Genomic DNA, 26,926 nt, shown 5'->3' with positions numbered 1-26,926 from the left:
GAGTTACTGATCTGATTCCACTACAACACATTTCCAGTACTGCTATTCTTTGTGAGTCTTATGGGTATAATAATGCTGTCCTACATGAGCTATATTGGTTAAGACAAAAATAAAAAAACTGAATACATTTTGTCTTACATTTTTTAGTACCATATTGCCCTTTAATATTGTGTAGGAAGGATTTTTTTTTCCTGTCATTTGTTACATACTTGCGAAAGAAGGAATGATTGAAAGTGGGAAGCTTTTGACAATTTTCAGGTAGGCTTATTCTTTCATAAGCTGTGCATCCAGTATTCTTACATAAACCTAAGATAGCTTTTCTTGTCAGGACAACCCCAAAAATAAAGATAACAATGACTTCATTTTCACCTGTCAGTTTTCCTACTTAGAGGATAAAAAATATATTTACTAGCTAACAAACCTACTGCACAAGATAGTAGGATGAACTTGTTGACAAGCTACATTCTGGAAGCTTAGTAAAGAGCAAACATCTACTTAAATGTGCAATGCATGTGGATTTTCTATAAAATTGCATATATATCAGAAGTCCTTACTTACATTTTGGAAATAAATAGTTGCTCAAATTTGAAGGTCTCAATCTTAGCTAAACACAAAAGTAGAGACGAATTCCAGAGCTCCCAGGCACCTGCGAAAATCACGACATCCTGAAAGCTCACAAGTCTGCTTCTCTGTGCAATACTAGCACACGTTCACAGAATGCACAATAACATCCCATCATACTGCTGATGGAGAAGAATGTGCTGGAAACTGTTCCCTTATGTGTAGGATGCTCATCCAAAGAGTGGGAGATGCTGGAAGATGCTCTCCTCCTGCTTTAGCTAATGCAGTTCCCTATGAAGGATGTAAGACTGATCAGGTTAGTGACAGAAAATACAAGACACTTAGTGGCTATATTGTCTCTTAAAGACCTACACATAAGTCCTAATTAGTATTTTAAAATGTTGCAGTGTTACTCAGTGTTTCCAATAGATCTTTAGGTTCCCTTGAGCTACACAGTGTATATGAGAAGTCATTGCCTGTGCTTATGAAGAAGCGTGAAACATAGTGTGCAACATCATCAGTTCTCTCTATCAAAGAAGTTCTCTGCTTTTAATGGGTTATCCCTTGTCATACCCCCTGGTGCTTGTCATTGAATTCTTTGCACTGTTTGATGTTCTGTATGGTACAAGTATTAAAGCACACCATACACTTCAAATCATAGCAAAAACTTGGATATATTATTTTCTGAGTCTGCACTATGATCTAAGAGAATGGAAATGTTTAACTCCATGTGAAACCATCTTTAAAAACCCTGTCTGGAATTTTATTCAGCTTATGTACATGAAATTTAAAAAGATTTTCAAAGCAATGTAGTGGAAATGCAGCATCTATTCTCAACAAAAAAAAAGGTGAATATCTTCAAAAAAGCTAGACTAGTCAAACAGAAGTCACTATGTAAGGTTAACTTTAACAAAATCAATTTCATTATTTTTCTGTGTATGTGCCAAAAAGACTGCATGCAACTTCATTTGTACGTATTTATAAAAACATGTATAGGTATTACAATATTTTAAAATCTCACAAAGTTTATATGAAATAGAATTCCATTAAGAAGGAAACTAAAAGAGATTCTAGATTTCAATTACATTCAAAGACTATTACATTCACATATAAATATATTCCAGTCTCAGATTGTAATGTTTCCTATCAACATGCCATCATTTTATACTCTGATCCACTATGAAAAAATGTTGTCAGTGTATTTTTTAATGCATTATAATTTCATATTTGTAATTATACAGTAAGTATAACATTGTGATAGTAAGACTGAGTTGGTTCTGCCAGTGGAGATCATTTATGGCATACATCCCCACCATGCTAGTCCTCTATAATGAAAACATTTGACTCTGATTTGCTGTTGTCCTGGTTTTGTCTGGGATAGAGATAATTTACTTCCCAGTAGCTGGTACAGTGCTGTGGTTTGGCTTTAGTCTGAGAACAATGCTGATAACACACCAATGTTTTATTTGTTGCTCAGTAATACTCACTCCGATCGAGGACTTTTCAGTCTCTCATGCTCTGTCAGTGAGGAGGAAGGAGGAAGCAGACAGGACACCTGACCTGAACTAGCCAAAGTTCAGGTCATGCCCAGTATATAAACTGGGGGAGTTGGCCTGAAGATACTGACCCATGCTTGGGGTCAGGCTGGGTATCACTTGTTTATTGGGATTTTTTTCCTTTCCCCTTTTAGTTTTATATCCTTTCCCCTTGTCATTTCCTTTATCATTATTAATTTTTATTAGTAGTATTACAATTTTTAGTATATTGTTCCTTAGTCATTAAACTATTTTTACCTCAACCCACAGGTTTTTCATTTTTTTAATTCTCCTCCTTTTCCCACCAGGGTGGCGGAAAAAATGGGAGGTGAGTGAGCAGCTGTGTGGTACTTAGTTGTCAGCTGGGTTTAAACCATGACCGCTATTTATATTTTCTTCCAATATAACTCATTCTTATGTCTTGGGAAATACTTATATTTTAAGTGTCCTCATTTGTTCAGAGGATCTACCAAGGAATATTTTTTATTATAGTCTTCCTATTATCCCTACTGTTCAATCTCCATTCTACCTTAGCTTACTCAAGAATAATTAATATTTCCATCAGGTTTTATTGAGAGAGAGCTATTCATTGGAAAGTTCTAGTTTGTAATGCTACAAGCACCTCCACACTTGTATCTCCTGATTAGAAGAGGATCCAGTTCTGCTGTGCCTCATAAGAGCATATAAAATGATTCTGCTAGCAGCTCAAATCAGTTTTAGTTTAATGATTCCAGAGACCTAGCTTTTCCCTGTGTGGTCTATACCACCATAAATGCCAGGAATCAAATCCCCCTTCTTATTTACCCAACTAGATTATAAAGTCGGTAAATTTGAGTAGCCTAGAATAAGAATTTGGCCTGGCTTTTTTAAGATGATTGAAAAAGGGTAAAACACAATTTGTTTAGACTCTTAAGATAAGCTTTATGAATATATGGAGAACTTTAGACGAAACAACATTCTTACACAGTTCATACTCAATCCCAAAATATTTTCGTAGTTCCAGCCTTTGCTGGATTGATCTACTTGCATCTTAGATGTAAGAGCTCAGAAAAATAAGGGTTTCTGGTCTAAATGTAGCATGAAAAACATGAACTTGTTTGCAGTCTCATCCTTTCTAAATTAATAGCAACATAATATTTAAAAAAAATATTGGTTATTATGTAAAGGCGTAAACTCTAGTATTTTATATTCATATTGACAGTATTCCCTTAATAAGTAGTTATAGATCACAAAACTTTTATTACAAATTGCTTTAAAGTTTAGTGCATATATAAACTTTTAGCAGAAATTACATATCAATGTAAATGAATTAAGGTTTTGATCCAATGTTCTGTGAAGCCAATGTAGTCTTCATGTCCATAATATACTTGTGATGGCTATTTGATTATAAAAGGCTCTCTTTTATACTCAGAAGGAAACTCTCTTCCTAACTTGATTTATATTTGCTACAGTTAAATAGAAAGTAGCTAATGGACGTTATTGTGAAAAGGCATGTCATTAACATGTTCTTTCAAACTTCAGGTCTTTGAGCAGTTAAAGAATGTGGATAAACAGATTTTATCTAAACTCAGTAACAATGTATATCAGACAAAAAAAAAAAAAAAAAACCCAGAACCATGTAGGCAACATTAAAGAAATTGTAGTTCAGAACAGGAAAATTAAACATTGAGAATCTGAGGTCATTTTCTTACATTTCATTGTAAGAAAAAAAATGTTCTTTTGCAGGTTTTTTCCAATATAAGCTTATGAACTGAACATTTAGAGCATTTAGTCTTCTCTCAGGCTGGTAGGGAATATTAGCAAATACAGTTACACTAACTGAATGTTTTAAGGTTTGCTGGTATGTGTCTCTCCATCTTTGTGCCTCTCCTTGACTTTCTCATGTTTAGAAGCAAAAACCACACACATAGGTGGCTCTATTTGCCTCTTCCTCTTGCCACTAAAATAATATACTATTATTATACTACCAATAAAAGGATGTCAAATACATCCTTTACAGTTTCCACCTAAGTGAATTTTGTCTAGCTTGTTCAAATTGAACTAAACAAAAAGCACGCGCACAAAGCCTTCTAGCTAAATCTCTGCCTGCTCATTATAGTAATCTTTAGCCCTGTCCAGAGCTTTTTAATTCTGCCTGTCTCCTTCTCTTTACAACTGCTGGATATTCTGCCCTGCTTACTAGATACTCTTTTCTGCTTTTCTTTCTGATTCTGCTGGAAGGCACTAACGTTCATCATCTTTTTGCCTACACTGCTCATGCTGGGATGAAGTTATGAACTCCACTTTCTTCACAGCAGCGTGTGTGATGCTGTGCTGTGCATTTATAGCTAAAACGTGGCTGATAACACACCACTGTGCTGCTGAGCAGTGCTAGCACAGCAGCAATGCCTTGCTTCTCTCTTCACTGCCCTGCCCCACAAAAGCAAGTGAGCTGGGAATGAGTAAGAAGCTGGGAGGGGACACAGCTGGGACAGCTGACCCCAACTGACCAAAGGGATGTTCCATACCATAATAACACTGTGCACAGCAGTAAAAGCTGGGAGGAAGAAGGAAGAAGTGAGGGACATTCATGGTTATGGCATTTACTTTCCCAAACACCCATCAGTCATGCTCTGGTCCTGGTTCTCAGGAACCAGACAGACATCTGTCTGCTGATAGCAAACAGTTTCCAGTCTGGATTTGTGTCACTGTCTGACACAATTTATCTTCTGTGTCTACATGAAATATATGGAAATGTCCCATTATTGCCTTTTTTCTGTCATGGTTATGCCCAGCCAGTAACTCAGAAGCATGCAGCTGCTTGCTCACTCTGCCTCCCTTCTTCCTTCCCCCACTGGATGGGGAGGAGAATCAAAAGAATGCAACTCCCACACATTGAGATAAGAGCAGTCCAGTAAGGTATAACACAAAACTGCTACTGCTACCACCAATAATAATAATGATAACGGAAATAACAAGGGGAGAGAGTACAATTGCTCATCACCCACTGACCGATACTCAGCCCAACCCAAGCAGCTATCTGAGCCTTCTGGGTGACTCCCCCCAGTTTCTATACTGGGCATGATGTGCTCTGGTTTGGAATATCCCTTTGGCTAGTTCGGGTCAGGTGTCCCATCTCTGCTTCCTCCAGTCTTCCTGTGCTTCCTCACTGGCAGAGCATGAGACTGAAAAGTCCTTGGTCAGGGTAAACATTACTTAGCAACAATTAAAAACATTGGTGTGTTATCAGCATTGTTCTCAGACTAAAGTTGAAAACACACCACTGGATCGGCTACTAAGATGGAGAAAAACAGCTGTTACAGGTGAACCCAGGACATCAGGATAAGCAAAAAAAAAAAAAAAAAAAAATTCTTCCAATTACCACTTCTGTAGCACCTTCTGATTCCTTCTGATCATTTTAGTATTCATGCCCCATTCCTGTTTTATTTTGAATTCACCTTCCTGTACTAGAGCTGATCAGAGCCTAAAATGAAGTCTTATCAGTGATTTTTGCAATACCATTAAAACTTCTGCTTCACATACTTTCACTAGTACACCCCAATTTTCTTTTAATCTTTTTCACCATATTATACTGGCAGATGAATGTCATCTATACATTGAAAAGTACCATGTAGCTTTTCTTCTACCTGGTGAGATCTTAAGTAATATGAGACATTTCATTTAGCTGATATGCCGCCTTGCTTCTGTATAACTGAATTCTACTCTAGCTCTTTTACTTCCTCATTGCTTCTCTTATGGTATGGTGTTTATCTCAGCTGAATAATGCTACCAATACATTTTATCAGCATTATCCTTTTCTTAATGTTGTAGCTTATAAGTAAAATTATATAAAACTGTTTTCAGGATAACCAGCCAAGGATTAGGAGAATGTTATTCATCCTCTTACTATAGTCTGCTTCTTATGGTAAAAACATAATTTCAGTTCATCTACAATCCTAATCTTACCCCACTCCACTAATTTACTATAACAATATAACCACCTCTTTACTGAAGGGCTGGTAGGTAGTACCCCATCTTGGATTCATCAGTAGCCCTCATTTTTCTCCTTCTCAGTAGCTGGTGCAGTGCTGTGGTTTTGAGTCTTAGCCTGAGAACAACTCTGATAACACCTGTGTTTTTAGTTGTTGCTTAATAATGTTTACTCTAACCACAGACTTTCTAAGTCTCATGCTGTGTCAGGGAGGAGGGGAAACCAGGAGGAAGCAGAGACGGGACACCTGACCCAAACTAGCCAAAGAGGTATTCCATAACACAGCATGTTATGCCCAGTATATAAACTGGGGTAGTTGCTTGGAAGGGTTTGATCGCTGCTCAGGTCAGACTGGGTATCAGTGGGTGGGTGATGAGTGGTTGTATTCTCTTCCCTTGTTATTTCCCTTATCGTTATTATTATTGGTGGTAGCAGCAGTGGTTTGTGTTATACCTTAGTTACTGGACTGTTCTTATCTCAAACCGCAGGAGTTACATTCTTTTGATTCTCCTCCCCATCCCTCCAGGAGTGGGGGAGCAAGGCGGGGTGGGGGAGAGTGAGTGAGCAGCTGTGTGGCTGAGCTGCCAGCTGGGCTTAAACCACGACAGCTCTTTTTGGCACCCAAAATGGGGCCAGAAATGTTGAGATAATGGCAGATCTGACTGGAATGTGTCTAATTGTATTTGCAATAAGTGTTCATTGTTTTGGATTCATAGTCACCTGTCACAATGCTGATTTGTTGGCTGTCAAAGTTGTTGCTCTTGATCTCACACTTTCAGCATGTCATACCTTACTTAGAGCCGGTATTAGATGTGTTAGTGTTCATCAGCTAGAGGCCTTGGGCTAAGGTTCTTGTTTCATTGTAATTTATGGTAGTGATTTGTAATACAATAGAATCATTGATCATGAAACTGATCTGGCTTGCGTTCCCAGTGTGCTCAGCACCTCTATACTTTGGGAGGCATATAATGGAAGTGTTTAGCACTTATACATCTTTTTTCGCTCTTCAGGTGGTCAACCTATGAAGGAGGCATTCCCTTACCTTCCCAGAACTGTTCCCCCCCAGACTATTTACAGCATCATTTGAGAGTTCTGAAGGTTTTGAATGTCCTTTGGGTCCCCTTGAGACCGGCATATACTGATTGTGATGGGGATCACCATGTTGGCACACAGAGTGCCTTTTACCCACAACCATTTCTTCTGATCTCAGAAGTTAGGAAGAGTCGGGTTTGGGTATTGTCTAGAGTTAAACAACGATATAGAAGGACCAAGAGTTTTTCCCCGAGGCTGGACAGTCATGAGTGGCAGGGTGTGTGGGGTAGTATGGGCAAGTATCTAGGCCGGTGGGCCCCTCCAGTGCTTTGGAACTTCACCACTGAACAAGTGCAAAATCCAGAAAAATTAGTAAAACATTTAAATGTGGTGTGTTGTCACCCTGGTCATACCAGAGAGGGACAAATCATGGCAACATGCTGGGGCTTGGCCTATGCGTACAGAGCCCTGTTCAACACCATCCAGCACCTTCAATGGGGAAAAAGTGTCTCTGGATCTGACGGCAAAACAACTGACAATGTAGCTAATCTAACTCCAGATAAAGCAACTACACCAACTCCAAATACAGCAGCTACACCAACCTTAGTGACAAGTACAGCAGCTACTCAAACTCTGACTAGAACAGATAATGCAGCTACTCCAGCTCCAAGCACAGCAGATCTGCCAACACCAGCGACAAATAGATCAGCTACCCAAACCCTGACAACAGATAACTGCACCCTCTCAGACCACCACTGCAGCTAAAACAGGGGACCAATTTGTGCCAATATCGGTTGCCCCTGTACGCAAGGGGTAAAGCAAAAAAGAAACAAGGAAGATGAAGAAGCAAGATAAGAAGCAATGGCAATGCACTTACTACCTGGGACAGCATCTGATCCGGAGTCATCATCACATGAATCAGAGGAAGAAGAAGAAGATGAAGAGGTGACTTCTCAACCCCAGCCCTCAACCAAGCTACAGAATATGCAAAAAGATTTTACCTGTTAACCAAGGAAGCAAGTTATCACCTGGTTGCTCCAATGCTGGAGCAATGGGGCTGACGGTCATGATCTAGAAGGTAGGGAAGTCAAGCAGCTGGGATCACTTGATAGGGAAGGGAGAATTGACAAAGCAATTGCAAAAGACAAACAGTCCCTTAGCCTTTGGAGGTGGCTCTTTGAAGCTGTGAAAGAAAGGTTTCCATACAAGGATGATGTTATGATTTATTCAGCCAAGTGGAATACTCTAAAGAGAAAGGCATCCAGTCTCTGAGGGAATCAGCCATTGTAGAGCTGATCTATCACATCAAGCCGAATGCCAGGGATGCACCCACAGATCAAGATGAAGTTGAATGTACACAACCCATGTGGCAGAAATTTACATGGAATACACTGCCATCACATGCCCATTCACTGACAACAGTAACCTGGAATGACATAGTGCCACTAATAGTGAATGAAATTATTCATAAACTCCGAGAGTTTGAAGACAATCTCACTCCTTCCATCATCTCAGCTGTGGAAAAACTGTCCCAGGATCTCAAACAACTGAGAGATGATCTGTCAGAACTATCCAGCTCCTCATGTGCACCAACCCACATCTCAGCTATTAACAGAAGGCGTCCTACTGCTTGAGAGAGAAGATATAGATAGTATATGCCACAGGCCACCTTATGGTTTTACCTGCGGGATCACGGAGAAGACATGATGAAGTGCTATGGAAAACCTACCTCAGCTTTGGAGGAACAGTGCGTGAATTGGAGACCAAAGGTCAAGGATGATCATCCCATGAAAGCTGTGGCTTCAGTCTCTGGTGAACAGGTTCCCAGGTGGAGTAGAAGAGCTGATTTTACTCCAGCTCCTGTGATAAAGAATAATCCCTTTCTAGAAGACTTATGTGTCCAACGTTGTGATGACTATTAGAGAGGCCCTGCCTCCAGCCAGGTGGAGGTAGGGGACAATTGGATTTACTGGAGTGGGGATCAGATGGCCTGGCACATCAGTCCCACAGAAGTATAAGGCTCTAGTAGATACTGGTGCACAGTGTACCCTGATGCCATCAAGCTGTCAAGGGGTGGAACCCATTTATATTGCTGGAGTGACAGGAGGATCCCAAGAGATGACTGTACTGGAGGCTGAAATCAGCCTGACTGGGAGGAAATGGCAAAAGCACCCCACTGTGTCTGGTACAGATGCTGCATACATCCTTGGCATAGACTACCTCAGGAGAGAGTACTTCAAAGACCCAAAAGGGTACCGATAGGCTTTTGGTATTGCTGCTTTGGAGACAGAGGAAATTGAGCAGCTTGTACACCTTGCCTGGTTGCTCACAGGATCCTTCTGTTGTGACATTGCTGAAGGTTGAAGAACAGGTGGCAATCACAACCACAACAGTGCACCAGTGGCAATATTGCACCAAAGACTCCCTGATTCCCATCCATAACCTGATCCATAGACTGGAGAGTCAAGGAGTGATCAGTAGGACCCGCTCGTGTTTTAACAGCCCCATGTGGCCAGTGTGAAAGTTTAATGGAGAATGGAGACAACGGTAGACTATCGTGGCCTGAATGAAGTCACACCACCATTGAGTGCTGCCATACTGGACAGGCTAGAACTTCAGTATGAAGTGGAGTCAAAGGTAGCCAAGTGGTATGCCACAACTGATATTGCCAGTGCATTTTTCTCAATTAATTTGGCAGCAGAGTGCAGGCCACAGTTTGCTTTTACTTGGAGGGATGCCCAGCACGCTTGGAACTGACCTCCCCAGGGATGGAAACACAGCCGTACCGTTTGCTATCGACTGATTCAGTCTGCACTGGAACAGAGGTAAGCTCCAGAACACCTGCAATACATTGATGGCATTATTGTGTGGGGCGATACAGCGGAAGAAGTCTTTGAGAAAGGGAGAAAAATAATCCAAATCCTGCTGAAAGCCGGTTTTGCCATAAAACAAAGTAAGGTCAAGGGACCTGCACAGGAGATTCAATTTTTGGGAATAAAATGGCAAGATGGACATCTCCAGATCCTCACAGATGTGGTCAAGAAGATAACAGCAATGTCTCCAGCAACTAATATGAAGGAAACACAAGCTTTCATGGGTGCTGTAGGGTTCTGGAGACTGCAAATCCCAAATTGCAGTTTGATTGGAAGCCCTCTTTACCATGTGACCTGGAAGAAAAATGATTTTAAATGGGGACCTGAGCAACAACAAGCCTTTGAGCAAATTACATGAGAGATAGTTCATGTAGTAGCCCATGGACCAGTCTGGACAGCGCCAGATGTGAAGAATGTACTCTACACTGCAACTGGGGAGAATGGTTCTACCTGGAGCCTCTGGCAGAAAGCTCCAGGGGAGACTTGAGGTTGACCCCTCATGTTTTGGAGTTGGGGATACAGAGGATCTGAGGCCAGCTATACCCTAACTGAAATAGAGATACTGGCAGCCTATGAAGGGGTTCGAGCTGCTTGCAAGAAAATTGCAAGAAAAGTGTAGAGAACAGAATAAGGGGTTATACGTAACTTTCATTGACCTCACCAAAGCTTTTGACACTGTGATCAGGAAAGGCTTGTGGCTGATCTTAGAGCGATTAGGTTGTCCCCCCAAGTTCCTCAAAATGATCGTTCTGTTACATGAGGATCAGCAAGGCCAAGTCAGGTATGGCGGTGCACTCTCTGAGCCTTTCCCAATAACCAATGGTGTGAAACAAGGTTGCGTTCTCGCACCGACCTTATTCACAATCTTCTTCAGCATGATGCTCCAAAGGGCTACAGCAGACCTTGACGAACAAGACGGCATTTATATTTGATATCGTACCGATGGTAGCTTATTCAATCTAAGACGACTGAAGGGCCACACCAAGACCCTAAACCATCTTGTCCGTGAACTGCTTTTTGCTGATGATGCCGCCCTTGTTGCCCACACAGAAGCAGCTCTGCAGCGTTTAACATCTTGCCTTTGCGGAGGCGGCTGAGGTTTTTTGGGCTGGAAGTCAGATTGAAGAAGACAGTAGTCCTCTACCAACCTGCACCGCAAGAAGATCATTGCCATCCCCATATTACCATCGGCGAGTCAGAGCTTAAGACAGTTCAGCAGTTCAGCTATCTGGGAAGCATCATTTCCTCGGATGCCTCAATCGACAAAGAGAGACAACAGAATAGCAAAGGCATATAGAGCCTTTGGAAAACTCCATAAAAGAGTCTGGTGCAATAAACACCTGAAGAAAAGTACAAAGGTCAGTGTCTACAGAGCCATTGTATTGTCTACTCTTTTATATGGGTCTGAATCACGGGTCATCTACCGTCATCACCTGCGACTCCTGGAACGCTTTCATCAGCGCTGCCTCCGTACAATTCTAAACATCCATTGGACTGACTATGTGTCTAATGTCACTGTCCTCGAACAGGCAGGGGTCACCAGCATCGAGGCCACATTGCTGAAATTGCTGCTGCGCTGGGCAGGGCACGTCTCTAGAATGAAGGATCACTGCCTCCCCAAGATCGTGTTTTATGGTGAACTTGCCACCGGTAGCCGCAAGAGAGGTGCCCCAAAGAAGAGATATAAGGACTTACTGAAACAATACCTTAGCCTTGGCCATATTGACTGCCATCAGTGGTCCACCTTGGCCTCCAATCGGGAGACTTGGAGGCACAACATACATAATGCCACTGAGTCCTTTGAGAGCTCAGGAAGAACTGGTCTCGAGGAGAAAGGACAACGCAGGAAGAACCATGTCCCACCTGTTTCACCCAAGGAGACCTTCTGCTGTGCTTTTTTTAGCCAGATTTGCCTATCCCACATTGGCCTTCTTAGTCATCAGCGCGCTTGTAGTAAGCATGGGTAAAAGCCCTTCCCAAATCTTCGTTCGCGAAGTCGAGCCATGATGATGATGATGATGATGAGTCATAAAATCGTTGGCTAGTTCTGAACGGTTTCATTTTACATTCCCCTCCCATATACGGTCCCTGTTTACAAGGATCTTCAACCACAACTCAGCCCCTAGGGACTTTCCCCAGAGCTCATAGACAGTGTGCCCTTCAGCTTAAGTTATGTACGTGTGAGGCCTACACTTTGCTTTGCTCGCACAAGGCCTCCAGGGATCCATGGCGTTGCTCCTGGAGCCATTCTGCAACAGAACAGGTTACTTATATTCATAATGGACTGGACCTAATTTGTTTTTTTTCTAAAAATTCTTGCTACAATTGGTTTTCTTGAAATAAGAAACAAACGAAACAGTCCTAATCTAGTTGAGGATGTCCCTGCTCATTTCAGGAGGGTTGGAATAGATGAATTTTGGGCATCCCTTCCAACCCAGACTATTTTAAGATTCCATGATTCTATGAAGCATGTCCTTTTAGAGTATACTTGCTTACTTTGGGCTTAAAATTGCAGTTCAATCTTATGTATCTTAACAGTTAAAAATGAATCTCAGAGCTGGGCAAGCATGGATGTTCAGAGTGAAAAAAGAAGTATGGGGAAGTACTGTGCTAGGATGAAACCCAGGATAATTTTAGTGAAAAACTGGGCAAGTTAGATAGGTAGTAGGTTCTGCATATTAGTGATAATTGCTCTAAAAGAAGGTCAATGTTCTGAGTTCCATGATATTCATCCAGCATATGACTACCTGTTCACTCAAAATCAAGGAAAGAGATATGTTGGACAAAATTTCTAATACTACCTATACTGCCTTGTAGCTCAATAGCAGTCTAATATTCTCTTATGAATTCACATGTAACTTAAGTGACAGAAGGAAAAATCAGTCTATTAACTACTAAAATTATTTAATGTAGAATGGCTCATGTTGGAAGGGACCTCAAAAGATCGTCTGGTCCAGTCTTTCATGGCCGAGGGACCTTTGATGAGATTGTCTAGCATTCTGTCCATTTAGGTTTTTAAAACCTCTGCTGATGGGGACTCCCACATCCCTGGGGAGGCTGTTCCAGTGATCAATTGTTCTCATTGTAAAAAATGTATTCCTAATGTAAACATAAAACCTCTCACACTGCAACCTGTACCCATTGCCCCTTGTTGTGGTTTTCTTGTGAAAAGAGATCCTTTATCCTCCTTGTAGCTGGAAAGTACTGGAAAACTGTGATGAGCTCCCCCCATATTTTAAACCATCTTCAGACATATTCCACCCCACTCCACTCCACTCCATTCCATTCCTTTCCATTCCATTCCATGCCATCACTCGGCAATGCAACAGTCACAATGCCCCGGGACAGGATGAAAGTGAGCAGCATCCTGTGTCCACTGGCAGAGGTGGCCCAGGGCAGTCCCAAGACTTTTCAGAAGTCCTTGAGGAGTTTCGAGGTTCTAGCAGGAGTTACTTGTTTGGAGCTTCTAGTAGGGGAACGCAGTTACTGTGTATCCGTGACCGATAAAAGGTACCGTCTGTATTGGAGAAAGCTTCCCTTTTTGACAGAGCATGCAGCTTAGGGAGGGATACATGTGGAGTGGTAAGGGAGGAAGGGGACACGCACCTAGCCAGCCAGATCAGCTGAAACAACCCTAGCAATCAATGGGGTGACAAGGTGTCACAGCCAGAAAGCCCCTACTTCCAGGTACAGATAGAGGTTGGGCAGAGAAAAGACTTAGAGTTCTCCCCTGCAAGGCCAGCTCCTGGTGGGACCCAGTTTCTTAGCTCATCAGAGCAACCCTTTTCAGCTGGATAACCATAGCCAGGTTATAGGAATCCCTTTTTAAGCAGCACTGCAGAGCTCACCATTGTCATCCCCCACAGAGCCAAGGGCAGCAGCCATAAGCAATGGGATGCAGAGATGTTTCTGGGGATCCCAGTGATTTGGAGCACCCACTGATGCCCTGCCAGATGTAGGAAGGATTCTTGTCCCCAGGCTTGATCAAGCCTTTGGACCCTGTGGGCAGCCCCTGAGGTGGCTCCAGGTTGAGGGAGAATAGGGCTTAGGCATCTCCAGGGAGGAGTGACCAGCCTGTGGACCAGGAGCAGGTCTTGCTCACATGCTCAAGGACAGCTGATAGCAAATGCTGGAGTCAGGAAGGAACTTTACCCCAGAAGAGATTGACACTGATCCTCGGGGTTGTTTGTCTTCCTCTGAGCATTGACCAGGACCACTTGTCAAGGCTCTTCTGGTCCATCCTGGCAGTTTTGCTACCTGCTGCTCGTGCATTATGAAGGTGGCCCATCATGTCCTGCAGCTGGGAGGGGAAGGATTTTTTTCCCCCATGGGAGGCCTGCAAGTGTCCCCAGGGGGGTTTTGTCTTCCACTGCTGCAGTAAGCCAGACCCTTGAAAGGGTTCTTTCGGGCTGTTGTGTCACAAAGGCTGCTGCTCCTGCTCCATGAAGGTGGCACCTTATGACCCCCTACAGGGAGGAGGAAGCTTTCGTGACTCCCAGGGTAGCCCCTGGGGGTTGCTACTTGTCCTCTGTAGTACTAAGCACAGCTTCTTGTCAGGGCTTCTGTTTGTGCTTGGTTCTTGCCAGCTGCTCATGCACCTCCAGGGTGCCACTTATGTCCTGGTGCTCTCTGGCTCCATTGCTCATTCTAAGCTTGGAGCAAGAGTGAGTTCTGTCTCCATGTACTCAGGGGTTCTGGCTTGTGCACAGCAGCCTGTGTTTGGAAGGTGTTGGTGCTTGTGAGCATCAGCTCTGAAACTAACCCCAAACAAAACCCTGTAACATAAAATATAAGACAAAAAAATAGCATAAGGTAAAATATAAGAAACAAGCAAAAAAATCAAATGGAATCATAAAATTAAATTATGGTTCCACTTGTAAGCGTTGTGATTTGTGTCCTTGAAAATGTTCTTGGAGCTGAAAAGCAGGGGAATAACAGTGCCATTGTTATTCAGCTCAGGGTGAGTGTAGGAAATAGAATGGAATGGAATGGGATGGGATGGGATGGAAAAGAATGGAATAGAAGAATGGAATGGAATGGAATGGAATGGAATGGAATGGAATGGAATGGAATGGAATGGAGGGTCATGGGATGGATGGAATGGAACGTGCTACATTAAACAAGACTAGAATAGAAATGTAATGGGTTATGCAGTGTGATGCCTGCAGGTCTGCATGACAAGTGGTGCCCTGGGTCTACTCAGGAGAGCAGCACTCTGCAGTGCAGATCCCAGATACATCCAGGGGACACGGGCAGACTCAGCTACAACATGGCTTGGGCAGGGACTGAAAGCCCCAGGCTGAGCTGAGACACATTCCCTGGGTCCTTGGCAGTAGGCAGTGGGGTGAGGTTCTGTCCTGTGCTCAGCAGTAGCAGTCATTTTTGATCCTTCTTAAGTAGCTGGTGCAGTGCTGTGGTTTTGACTTTCAGCCCAGAAACAGCACTGATAATGCCGATGTTTTTAGTTGCTGGTCAGAATGTTTACTCAGACCAAGGACTTTCTGAGTCTCATGCTCTGTCAGGGAGGAAGGGAAGCTGGGAGGAAGCAGAGACAGGACACTTGACCCAAACTAACCAAAGACGTATTCCATGCTACAGCACGTCATGCCCAGTGTATAAACTGGGGGCAGTTACCCGGAAGGGCTAGATCACTGCTGGGTTTTGGCTGGGTACTGGTGGGTGGATGGTGAGAGGTTGTATTCTCTCCCCTTGTTATTTCCGTTATCATTATTATTATTGGTGGTAGCAGCAGTGATTTGTGTTATACTGTAGTTACTGGACTGTTCTTATCTCTGCCTGTGGGAGTTACATTATTTTGATTCTCCCTCCCATCCCTCCAGGAGCGGGGGAGGAAGGGGGAGCGTGAGCTGACAGCTGAGAGGCACTGAGTTACTGGCTGAGTTTGAACCACGACAGGTTCCCTGTGGAGATGTGACCCAACTACTGAGGCCTTTGAGCACCCCTAGTATCCTGGCAGAAATAGACCTGTTCTTGCTCAGAGGCTGTCTTTTAGACATTGATGGTTGGCCTCTTTGGAGACCAAGTATTGGACATATGGACTTTTTCTCTAATGCAATATTGCTCTTCTTAGGCTCTTGTGTCTCAGTATGTTTTCTCAAGAGAAACAACTCATTTCTAAAAATGAGTACAAGGAAATAAAAACAAATCCATAGGGAACCGAACAAGTATTGCTCACCTCAAAAATATTTGCAACCATGTGGTTGAGGAGCCTTACGAAGTCTTTACCCTCTGAAATCTGGCATGTGTTTTCTCTAGACTGAGAAAACTGTCATAGAATCATATATCATAGAGTGGTTTGGGTTGGAAGAGACCTTAAAGCTCATGTAGTTCCAAACCCCTGCCACAGACAGGGACAACTTCCACTAGACCAAGTCGCTCCAAGTGCCATCCAATCTGACCTTGAACACTGCCAGGGATGGGGCAGACACAGCTTCTCTGGGCAACCTGTGCTGGCACCTCACCACCCTCACAGTAAAGAGCTTCTGCTTAAGATCTCATCCCAATATCCCCTCTGCCAGGTTAAAGCCATTCCCCCTTGTCCTGCCCCTACAGGCCCTTGTCCGAAGCTTCCATCCATGTTTCTTGTAACCCCTTTATGAAATGGAAGCTGCCCTAAGGACTTCCTGAAGCCTTCTTTTGTCCAAGCTGAACACACCCAGCTCTCATATTGCTGTCAAATTGCTACCCATCTTTCTTTGTTTCTCTTATGATGATGATGATATATTCATAATACACTCAAGAGTACTAGAACACTTCTGCAAAAGATAGCTAGTACTCAGCGTATCTATGAGTTGGACAGTGTTACTATTCTTTCAGCTTGGTAAACTGTGATACAAGCAGAGTAATCGTTAGTCCACAGTGATGATGAAAGACCTATCCTGTTTCTCTTGAAATTATTGTGATAATATTACTGAATTGCTATCTGGTTCAACCACATTCCTTCTTATGAAGTCTTATTCATATACATTTGTGCAGGAAAACATTAATTCTCATAAATCTTGATGCAAGTTTGTCCAGTATGTCAGGTCTTTCACAGGTGAGCAAAAGCATCTGTGTAACAAGAATTCTCTTCTTTATAAAAAATAGTTATCTGTACAGTCAACAGCTGTAGTATAACAATCATCTAGGAGAAGATGCACGAAAGACCCCATGATCTTTAATGTTTAAACAGCATATCTAGAGAAGAACATGTGTCACACATCTAGGATCCAGATAATAGATGACCTGAAAGTCCACTTAGAGTTTAATGATACTTCTGGACATGTAGAAGAGACACGAAACAACTTTCTATGGAAATAACTTACACCTTAAATTTGTTGTCCTTTTGTAGAAGTGTAAATTACTGCATCAGCTGAAACTAGCACATAACTATGCTCTTCCAACTAGAATGTAGAGGGCTTTCACTTCCTATCCCTCTCCTGACCTGCCCTGTCAGGGTATTCACACTTCTGAAGTGGACCCTCAGGATTCCAATATCTACAAACCAGCAAGTCACAGTGACAGTTTCCTAGCATAAAATGGCAACCAGAAGAACAGCGCTTTGCCTTGCTTTCTCAACCACTGGGTTATCTTCTGCCAGTTAGTACTCATGCTCACCTTTTAGCGGGAGCTAGAAATTTAAGCAATGTCTATATAAAGACAGTGACACTACTGCTTTCTAAGTAGGTCAAGACAGAAATAAGACTTCATGCTTACTGAGATGTGTCACTTCCATTGAAACACTTACACTTTCTAAAAATATTTAAATATTCATCAAGCCAAGGAGAACATGGAAATGGCATTCTGGGAGCAGGGGGGATGAAGCGGGAGAGTGAGAGAGCGAGCTGCGTGGCTGGGCTTGAACCACGACAATATGTTAATCACATATGGTTATACCTTGTTTCAGTGAGTCAAGAAAAATCTATACTTTCTGAATCTAGTGATTCTTTTAACTTCTTTCTTAAAAGTCTTATCAGAATAAGTCTCTTTCTAGCTCAGGAGTGCTAGATGTTGCTTTTCCCAGGAGGTGTTTACAGGACAGCTAGTAATTGCGAAGAGGTTTAGCACTGAGAAATGTAGGTCTAATCTTTGATGTTAATACAAAACACATAAGATAACACCAGATAACCAGATGACTGATTCAGACTGTAGAAGATCTGCATGGCTTGCAAAGAACAAGGGTTGTTGCCACAGGCTTGCAACCTGCAATGCTGGTGAATTTGCTTATGATCACAGTCTCAGGAAGATCTTTAATATAAACGTATCCACTAACAATAGATTATGATTATGTCTGATATGAACTATTTCCTAGCTATTCAGAACTTCAAGGAAGGGACTTCTGACTGCTGAGATGGCTTCAAACCTGAAAACTTACTTTTTTTTTTTTTTCTGAATATGTAATATGTTCAGATGATGTTTTCTTTCAATAATATCTATGCATGAATTGCTCTGAACTTCAGCCATAGCATACTGCACTTGAAAATCACAAGGTTTTCTGTTATGCTAGAAGGAAGGTCACCCTTCCAGTCAAAGAACTGAATTCCACTCACAGGTAAGGGTAATGATTTCAAGGCAGATATCATTACTTATTATTCCCTGTTATGAGACAAGGGGGCACAATATCACCAGATGGAATATAGAAACCTTTATAATTAGCTTTAAGTAATGTTCAGTTTGATGGCTTTGTAACAGTAGCAATGGAAAATTACTGAGGTACAGGATACATAGAGAAAAATATATAGAGAGAGTGCAGCTAGAGAACATACTGACAATTCTCACAAGATAAATCGTTATAGTTGACATAGCTTTAAGAAAAAAAGAGCGTAGAAAAACAGGACACAGGGATAAGGGGTATCTGGGAACTGCAGGTGTCCAGGATGGGCTACAGTTAAACTAACTGATAAGTAGGAGGACGGGAGGATTATTATGTCTCTGGTGCTAACGAACCAATTAAACTGGTATGAGCATCTACTGCGCATGCTTCAAAGGCTGCCAGAAGTGATGAAGATTGTTGGAAGAAGTAAACGACCCTCAGAGACCACCACCACAGTTTTGTACGCATGCGGGGAACTCTCTGGAAAATGATGTAATCCATACATAGCCTCATGAATATGTATGTATGTCCAGGGACTATATAAGGATGGCTTGTATAGCAATACGGAGACACACATTAGGAGGAGTTATCCCTTGTGTCTCCTGGCGCCGCAATAAAGAATACCTGCTTGTCAGCTTGAAAACTTTGTTAGCAAGTTTGTTCCTGGAGTTTTCTCCGAATCAGTTACACTTCTGAATCACAGTGATATTAATGTACAGACTTATACTTTGCTCTTTCTAGAGTTACAGACTGAGTTTCTTTCTTTTGTCCAAACATCAACAACCACTTTTCCAAAGTGCTATAACTCTACTCTGTGGGTGGTGTACACAGAAGTACACAAGTACAGAAGTAAGTGGCAAATAATTCATTGATTACAAGGACTTCTGGAATGAGATAAGAATTTTTATCCTTGAAAACATTCAGGATTTCATTTTGTCTTGTTTCAGATACAGAACCAAAACACTTCACTAAAACTAAAGGTAGAGATATATCTTTTTGTGGAAAAAGTAGAAGCAGTGACCAGTGCTACAGTGATGTGATGTTAAAATAGTCTGATCTCAGTTTTGCCTAGTTGAAGCACAAAGTATGCAAGACTGTATTTTGTGTCTGTTAATCTCCTATCATGTATTTTAGTTTTGGGGTTAGGTATTTTCCTTTTCTCTTTTATTATCTTTTTTGTTTCTCAAATCTTTTCATATGTCTGTAAAAAAAAACTGAAAACAACTCGTGTTTGTCATTTCATGTAGCCATCAACAAATGACCAAAAGAAGCAGAAACTTTTGTGCATGTTGTAGAGATATTTGTCCTGGGTTTAGCAGTAGCAGTCACTTTTTCTCTTTCTTGGTAGCTGGTGAAGTGCTGTGTTTTGACTTTTGGGCTGGGAACAGAGTTGGTAATAATGATGTTTTGGTTTGGCCAAGGACTTTGTGAGCATCATGCTATGCCAGGGAGGAGGGGAAGGCGGGAGGAAGCAGAGACAGGACACCTGACCCAAACTGATCAAAGAGGTATTCCATACCACATCACATCATGCCCATGAGATAACTGGGAGTTACTCAGAAGGAGAGGGGGTCTGCTGGGTCAGACTTGTTGTTCGGCAGGTGATACTGTACTCTTTTCCCTTGTTATTGTCTCTTATCATTGGTGGTGGTGGTGGTAGCGGTGGTGATTTGTGTTGTACATTGGTTGCTGGACTGTTCTTATCTCAGCCCATGGGAGTTGAATCCTTTCGATTCTCCTCCTCATCCCTCTGGGAGTGGGAAAGGGGGAAGCCCCCCGGGGGGGGGTGACGTGGGCCTCGACTGATTCCAGCCGGGCGCGATGCACTGAGAGTGAGTGCACAAACTCTCTGGCTGGGTTTAAACCACGACAGTTCTTTTTTGGTGCCCAACGTGGGGCCCGAGGGGTTGAGATAACGACAGATCTGACCGGATTAATAGTCACTCGTCACAATGCTGATTTATTAGCTTTCAAAGTTGTTCCTCTTGATCTCACAGTTTCAGTATATCGTACCTTACAAAGTTTGCTTTTTCTTGGAGGGGTGTCCAGTTCACTTGGAACTGACTGCACCAGGGCTGGAAAAACAGCCCTACCATTTGCCATGGACTGACCCAGACTGCACTGGAACAGGGGCAAGCCCCAGAACACCTGCAATACATTGATGACATTATTGTGTGGGGCGATACAATGGAAGAAGGCTTTGAGAAAGGGAGGAAAATAATCCAAATCCTGCTGAAAGCTGGTTTTGCCATAAAATGAAGTAAGGTCAAGAGACCTGCACAGGAGCTTCAATTTTTTGGGAATAAAATGGCAAGATGGACGTAGACAGATCCCCACAGATGTAATCAACAAGATAACAGCAATGTCTCCAGCAACTAATAAGAAAGAAACACAAGCTTTCTTGGGTGCAGTGGGGTTCTGGAGACTGCACATCCCAAATTACAGTTTCATGGTAAGGCCCCTCTATTATGTGACCTGTAAGAAGAATGATTTTAAATGGGGACCTGAGCAACAACAAGCCTTTGAACAAATTAAATGTGAGATAGTTCATGCAGTGGCCCTTGGACCAGTTCAGACCGGGCCAGATGTAAAAAAATGTCCTGTACACCACAGCTGGGGAGAATGGCCCTACCTGGAGCCTCTGGCAGAAAGCTCCAGGGGAGACTCGAGCTCGACCCCTTGGCTTTTGGAGTTGGGGATACAAAGGATCTGAGGCCAGCTATACCCCAACTGAGAAAGAGATTCTGGCAGCCTATGAAGGGGTTCAAGCTGCTTCGGAAGTGACTGGCACTGAAGCACAGCTGCTCCTGGCACCCTGGTTGCCCTTGCTGGGCTGGATGTTCAAAGGCAGGGTCTCCCCTACACATCATGCAACTGATGCTACATGGAGTAAATGGGCTGCACTAATTACACAGCGAGCTCGAATAGGAAATCTCAGTCATCCAGGCATTCTAGAAGTCATCATGCATTGGACAAAGGGCAAAGATTTTGGAATGTCACCAGAGGAGGAGGTGATGAGTGCTGAAGAGGCCCCACCATATAATCAACTTTCAGAAACTGAAAAGCAGTATGCCTTGTTTACTGATGGGTCCTGCTGTATTGTGGAAATACATCGGAGATGGAAGGCAGCTGTATGGAATCCTCGATGACAAGTTGCAGAAACTGCTGAAGGAGAGGGTGAATCGAGTCAGTTTGCTGAGGTGAAAGCCATCCAGCTGGCCTTGGACATTGCTGAATGAGAAAAGTGGCCAGTACTTTATCTCTGTACTGACTCATGGATGGTGGCAAATGCCCTGTGGGGGTGGTTGCAGCAATGGAAGCAGAGCAACTGGCAATGCAGAGATAAACCCATCTGGGCTGCTGCACTGTGGCAAGATATCGCTGCCTGGGTGCAGAACCTGGTGGCAAAGGTACACCATGTACATGCTGATGTACAAAAGAGTCGGGCCAATGAGGAGCACCAGAACAACCAACAAGTGGATAAAGCTGCTAAGATTGAAGTGGCTCAGATGGACTTAGATTGGCAACATAAAGGTGAATTATTTTTGGCCCAGTGGGCCCATGACACTTCAGGCCATTAGGGCAGAGATGCAACATACCGATGGAGCTGTGATCGAGGGTTGGACTTAACAATGGACACTATTGCCCAGGTTATTCATAAGTGTGATACAATTAAACAAGCCAAAAGGTTAAAGCCTCTTTGGTATGGAGGACAATGGCTGAAGTATAAATATGGGGAGGCCTTTCAAATTGACTATATCACACTGCCACCAACCCGCCAAGGTAAGCTCCATGTGCTTACCGTGGTGGAAGCAATCACCGGATCCCTGGAAACATATGCTGTGCTCCATGCCACTGCCCAGAACACTATCCTGGGCCTTGAGAAACACATTTTGTGGCGACACAGCACCCCAGAGAGAATTGAGTCAGACAGTGGGACTCATTTCTGGAATAACCTTATAGACATTTGGGCCAAAAAGCATGGCATTGAGCGGATATATCACATCCCCTATCATGCACCAGCCTCTCGGAAAATCGAAAGTTACAATAGGCTGTTAAAAACTACACTGAGAGCAATGGGTGGGGGAACTTTCAAGCATTGGGATATACACTTACCAAAGACCACCTGGTTGGTCAACACCAGAGGATCTGCCAACAGGTCTGGCCCAGCCCAGTCAGAACTTTTACATATTGTAGAGGGGGACAAAGTTCCCATGGTGCATATGAGGAAAATGCTTGGGAAGACAGTCTGGGTTATTCCTGCTTCAAGTAAAGGCAAACCCACTCATGGGATTGCTTTTGCTCAGGGACCTGGATACACTTGGTGGGTAATGTGGGAAGATGGGGAAGTCCGATGTATACCTCAAGGGGATTTAATTTTAAGGGAAAACAGCCAATGAACTTAATTGTATGTTGTTGCCTGCTGTGTAATACTTTAATAGCCCATCAACCAGATGTCTTCAGGTCACCAGTGACTAGCCCTGACTTCCCTCCAACCATCATCCCAACAGAGAATGAACTTTGATAGAACCAGACGAGTTCTGCAGTAAGGGAACGGTCAGCATCAGCAGGCAACTGCACACATCCTCTCCTGTTCTGAAAGACTGTTACAAGAGATGGAGCCTGACATCATGGACCAGATGGACTCAGCAGCTTTAAAGGTCCATGCACTAAGATAGAAGTGCACTGAGGTCAGAGTGATGGCATATTGAAAATGTGCGATCTCAGCATGACGTGAATGGTATGGAATTAGGAGTAGATAGTGTCCTGGGTTTAGCAGTAGCAGTCATTTTTTTCTCTTTCTTGGTAGCTGGTGCAGTGCTGTGATTTGGCTTTCGGGCTGGGAACAGAGCTGATAATAATGATGTTTTGGTTTAACCAAGGACTTTGTGAGCCTCATGCTATGCCAGGGAGGAGGGGAAGCCGGGAGGAAGCAGAGACAGGACACCTGACCCAAACTGACCACAGAGTTATTCCATACCACAGCATGTCATGCCCAGGAGGTAACTGGGAGTTACTCAGAAGGACAGGGGGTCTGCTGGGTCAGACGTGTTGTTCGGCAGGTGGTATTGTACTCTTTTCCCTTGTTATTATCCCTTATCATTGGTGGTGGTGGTAGTGGTGGTGATTTGTGTTGCACATTGGTTGCTAGACTGTTCTTATCTCAGCCCATGGGAGTTGAATTCTTTCGATTCTCCTCCTCATCCCTCTGGGAGTGGGGAAGGGGGGGAATCCCCGGGTGGGTGGGACGTGGGCCTTGACTGCTTCCAGCCGGGCACCACTCACTGGGAGTGAGTGCACGATCTCTCTGGCTGGGTTTAAACCACGACAATATTTATCATAAAAGTGAAAAAAGTCCTGGAAATTCAGTGCCCTCAAAATCTACTCTTTGTCCTGTGTGAAGAAACTTATGATTGTTTGATTTCCTGTGAGAGGTTCTGGGGACAGCCTGCCGCAATCTGGGATCCAGACCGAAGAAGATTTTGTTGTCCATGATGAGAAAAATATGTAGATGCCCTTAGTGACATGGTTTAGTGGTGGACTTGGCAGTCCTGGGGTAAAGGTTGGACTTAATAATCTTAAAGGTCTTTTCCAACCTAGTTGATTCTACGTTAATCAACATGCACATATTATCCTAACTCCTAAATTACTCTGTATTGGAAGGTGTTTGCACCTGCCATCAAGTGGCCTTTAATTCACAAGACCAGTATAAATGTAAAGTTATCATTTGGGTCTTTTTCCACCTTCACTCGAGCTAATTGAAGGAAACCATGTGAAGGTCAGGGCCTATAAGAAAGATGGGGAAAGACTTTTTAACAGGGTCTATTGAGATAGGATGAGGGGTGGTGGTTGAAAACTAAAAGAGGAAAGATTCAGGCTGAATGTGAGAAAGAAATTCTTTACAATGAGGATGGTAAAATACTGCTCAGAGGGGTGGTGGATGCACAGTCCCTGGAGACATTCAAGGCCAGGCTGGATGTGGTTCTGGGCAACCTGATCTAGTTGAAGATGTTCTTGCTCATTGCAGGGAAGTTGGACTAGATAACCTTTTAAGTTCCCTTCGAAGACAAACTATCCTATAATTAATTCTAGGATTCTATAAGGCTTGAAGATGTTGTCTGCAAGATGTTCCAAAGGGGATTATTGCTGGCTGAGATAAAGATAGAGATGCTCTCTACAAAAGACTTACCCAACATGACCTGACAAACATCTTAAGGTTTCAAATACTAGTATTCTGAAGGCACTGAAATGAATTACTCCTGAATCATTAAATTTAAGGTATTCGGGTCACTGATATTTTTTCTGACATGGAAGTCATTCAAGAATAATGGTTTTACAGGGACAAAAATTTAATGACAGAAATATAAAATAGTATTCCTGATGAGAAAATATAAAATAGCCCTGATAAAAATATGTATTTAATTCAGTGGTGTGTTTATGACAGATGTTATTTCTTAATAGACGCATAGTTTCTGAAACATGAATTTCTGGTCATGGCTTGACTTCGCGAACGAAGATTTGGGAAGGGCATTTACCCACGCTTACTACAAGCGCGCTGATGACTAAGAAGGCCAATGTGGGATAGGCAAATCCGGCTACAAAAAGCACAGCAGAAGGTCTCCTTGGGTGAAACAGGTGGGGAGCAATTCTTCCTGTGTTGTCTTTTCTTCTCGAGACTAGTTCTTCATGAACTCTCAAAGGAGTGTCCTGGGTTTAGCAGCAGCAGTCATTTTTTTCTCCTTCTTGGTAGCTGGTGCAGTGCTGTGTTTTGACTTTCGGGCTGGGAACAAAGCTGATAAAAATGATGTTTTGGTTTGGCCAAGGACTTTGTGAGTCTCATGCTCTGCCAGGGAGGAGGGGAGGCCGGGAGGAAGCAGAGACAGGACACCTGACCCAAACTGACCAAAGAGGTATTCCATACCACAGCACGTCATGCCCAGGGGGGAACTGGGAGATACCCGGAAGGAGAGGGGGTCGGCCGGGTCGGACTGGTGGTTCGGCGCGTGGTATTGTACTCCTTTCCTTTGCTATTTTCTCTTATCATTGTTGTCGTTGGTGGTAGCGGTGGTGATTCGTATTGTACATTAGTTGCTAGACTGTTCTTATCTCAGCCCGTGGGAGTTGCATTCCTTCGATTCCCCTCCCCACCCTTCTGGGAGCGGGGAAAGGGGGCGGCAACCCCTGGGGAAGGGGGGGGGAGCGGACTAACGTGGGCCTCGATTGCTTCCAGCCTGGCACCACTCACTGGGAGTAAGTGAACAAGCTGTTTGGTTGGGTTAAACCACGACAGTTCTTTTTGGCGCCCAACGTGGGGCACGAAGGGGTTGAGATAACAACAGATCTGACCGGATTAATAGTCACTCATCACAATGCTGATTTATTGGCTCTCAAAGTTGTTCCTCTTGATCTCACAGCTTCAGAATGTTGTAATTTACTTAGATCTGGTATTTGCTGTATTAGTGTTTTTCAAGTGTGGGGCTTGGGCTAAAGTTCTTGTCTCAGTGTACTTTATGATGATGACTTGTAACACAATAGAATTATTGATCATGAAACCTATCTGGTTTATGTTCCCAGTATGGTCACCACCTTTATACTTTGGGAGGTATATAATAGAAGTGCTTAGCAATTACACATATTCTTTCTCCTTCTCAGGTGGTCAACCTGTGAAGGAGGCATTCTTTTACCCTCCCATTCCTCCCCCCAGAGCATTTACAGCATCATTTGAGAGTTTTGAATGGCCTTTTAATGCTATTGAGACTTGTTTGCTGATTGTGATGGGGATCACCATGTTGGCACGTATACAGAGTGTATTTTGGCCACAACTATTTCATCTGTTTTCAAAAGTTAAGCAGAGTCAGGTTTGGGTCTTGTCTGGGGTTAAACGACGAAGTAGGAGGACCAAGAGATTTTCTCTGAGGCTGGACAGCCATGAGTGGCAGGGTGTGTGGGACAGTATGGGCAGGTATCTAGGTCAGTGGGCCCCTCCAGTACTTTGGAATTTCACCACCGAACAACTGCAAAATCCAGAAGAATTAGTAAAACACTTAAATGAGGTGTGTGGTCAGTCTGGCCATACCAGAGACGGACAAATCATGGCAACGTGCTGGGGCTTGGCCTACGCTTACAGGGCCATGTTCAATGCTTTCCAGCACCTTCAAAAGGAAAAAAATGTCACTGGATCTGAGGGCAAAGCAACAGCCAGTACAGATACTCCAGCTCCAAGTACAGCAGCTACACCACCCCCAGCAACAAGTACAGTCGCTACTCAAACCACAGTGATAACCACTGCAACTAAACCAGAGGACCAATTCGTACCAATATCGGTTGCCCCTGTACGCAAGAGAAAAAGCAAAAAGGAGGC

At 43.2% G+C, this 26,926-nt stretch overlaps 1 long non-coding RNA gene across 2 annotated transcripts in view; it reads right to left on the bottom strand.

Moving 5' to 3' along the window:
- The window catches only part of LOC133207714 (uncharacterized), a 45,078-nt gene that overhangs the window by 5,692 nt on the left and 12,460 nt on the right, over positions 1-26,926 (bottom strand). Inside the window, exon 2 of one of the 2 annotated variants that reach the window (XR_009724136.1) lies at positions 559-852. This is a non-coding gene — a long non-coding RNA (uncharacterized LOC133207714). Of the gene's footprint in view, positions 1-558; positions 1,405-26,926 lie in introns of those variants that run through there. The other variant, XR_009724135.1, reaches the window with a different exon arrangement.

Source organism: Neopsephotus bourkii, unplaced genomic scaffold (assembly GCF_033783945.1).
Source record: "Neopsephotus bourkii isolate Nb327-2 ecotype Australia unplaced genomic scaffold, CSIRO-AGI_Nbou_v1 NB_33, whole genome shotgun sequence".
Classification (NCBI taxonomy): domain Eukaryota; kingdom Metazoa; phylum Chordata; class Aves; order Psittaciformes; family Psittacidae; genus Neopsephotus; species Neopsephotus bourkii.
This window is presented reverse-complemented; position numbering and strand designations above follow the sequence as displayed.